General features: G+C 63.8%; 1 non-coding gene across 1 annotated transcript; it reads left to right on the forward strand.

Moving 5' to 3' along the window:
• The first annotated feature begins 1,496 nt into the window (after positions 1 to 1,496).
• Positions 1,497 to 1,650, forward strand: LOC140472290 (5.8S ribosomal RNA). Its single transcript, XR_011957523.1, has one exon. It is a non-coding gene; the product is annotated as a 5.8S ribosomal RNA (ribosomal RNA).
• The last annotated feature ends 300 nt before the right edge of the window (positions 1,651 to 1,950 follow it).

Consider the following 1,950-nt stretch of genomic DNA (forward strand, 5'->3'; position numbering starts at 1 on the left):
CTCGCGAGGGTGGTTTCGGGGCCAGCAGGAGAGCTCGTCGGGGTAGCAGGCCCTGCAGCCGTGGTCACCGCCAAACCCCCACAACTCGAGCAAGTGAAAAAAAAAAGTAACAAATAAGAAAGGATCTCTGTCGGCTTGGGGGTACGCCCGTTTCCGTTTCAACTTGTCTCGCGAGGGTGGTTTCGGGGCCAGCAGGAGAGCTCGTCGGGGTAGCAGGCCCTGCAGCCGTGGTCACCGCCAAATCGCCACAACTCGAGCAAGTGAAAAAAAAAGTAACAAATAAGAAAGGATCGTCGGCTTGGGGGTACGCCCGTTTCCGTTTCAACTTGTCTCGCGAGGGTGGTTTCGGGGCCAGCAGGAGAGCTCGTCGGGGTAGCAGGCCCTGCAGCCGTGGTCACCGCCAAACCCCCCACAACTGTTGGGCGCCTACCTGCGCGGGGCAGGAGGACACTTTCCGATTTCAAATCTCCGTTTGCCGAGTCCACCCCGAACGCACGCGGGCGGGCGGGTTCGCATCACCCTTCGTCACAAGGGGCGAAGCCCGTTCCACCGTCTCGTCAGTAGTGCCGACCGGTCTGTGATCGACGAGGGGAGCCACACCAGGTCCGGCCCTGCTGCTTGGCGGCACCGCGTCGTCGGGAGCTCGCGACAGACGGAGGGTTTCGGTGTACTCTCCAGCCACGGGAAACGAAGCCGGTGATGCAGGCGCCGGTCTTTCGCTCCCAAATCGGCTGGGTTTACATCGTTGCTATCTAGTCACGCTCCCTTCAAACCCGACGGGGTACCTATTCCCCTCACCCGTCTGTGCGTATACAGCCTCTTTGCACTTGCGGGATGGGGGTGGTGGTTTAAAGACTCTCGAGTTGCCGCCCGTCGGTCTCCGAGCTCCGTGCAGTAGTGATCCCCAGCGAACTGCCAGCAGGGCGAACGAGCGATCCCGCTCTCGGTCGGGGCGCCTGGCGTCGATCGGTGGTCGGTGGCTTGCGGGCAAGCTGCGCTGTGAGTGTGGGAACGAGTATGACGAGCCGTTGCCGCGACTCCCAGTCCACCTCGGCGGTGGCTGGGCCGGGCGGGCGTCTGCTCGGGCGAGTGCCGCCCCCGCCTCCTCGCAGGAAGTCCGCTCGCCGACACGCCGCCACGTGCACGCGTCAGTGACGCTGCCGAACCGATGGCCGGTGCCCGTTCCCGCCTCTGCTTTTCCTAGGGCAAAGCTGCTGCACGCCTCGTGATACTAGGCGGGCGACATGGTGGCGGTGATCCTGCCTCCGTCGCTGCGGTGCGTTGGGGCACGCATCGCCTCTTGGGCGCCCTGTCCTCCTCCCCCCAATAGACGTATGTTTCTGCGGGCCGCACCAGGATGGTGCTCCCCATCGCTTCACGCCACCCTGCTCCGCCCGCACGCCGGCGTGCAGGTGGCTGTAGCTCAAGGTGGGGAGCGTATGTGCGGTCCGGGTCGCTTTCCTCTGGCGAGGGAGAGACCTAAAACAAACTCAGACAACTCTTGACGGTGGATCACTCGGCTCGTGCGTCGATGACGAACGCAGCTAGCTGCGAGAATTAATGTGAATTGCAGGACACATTGATCATCGACACTTTGAACGCACTTTGCGGCCCCGGGTTCTTCCCGGGGCCACGCCTGTCTGAGGGTCGTTTGGCAATCAATCGCACTCGCCTTGGCTGGCGAGAGCGCGGCTGGGGTGTCGCAGAGGACCCGTCCTCTTTGTCCCCCTAAGTTCAGACTCCGGAGCCCTCCGGCGTCGGAGCGCTTGGCCTTTCCCCCCCACCCTGCACATTCCGTTCGTCAGGCTCGACGCCATCCCCCCGCCGGGGAGCGCGGCCTGGCGTCCGTCTGTGTCGTGGCAGTGGGGCCAGCACGGCTGTCACCGGTCCCAGAATGGCTGTCGGTGGTTCACACTGTGTGTGTGTGCCAACCCTCCTGGTCTCTGGGAC

The sequence above is a fragment of the Chiloscyllium punctatum genome, unplaced genomic scaffold (assembly GCF_047496795.1).
Source record: "Chiloscyllium punctatum isolate Juve2018m unplaced genomic scaffold, sChiPun1.3 scaffold_289, whole genome shotgun sequence".
Taxonomy (NCBI): Eukaryota; Metazoa; Chordata; class Chondrichthyes; order Orectolobiformes; family Hemiscylliidae; genus Chiloscyllium; species Chiloscyllium punctatum.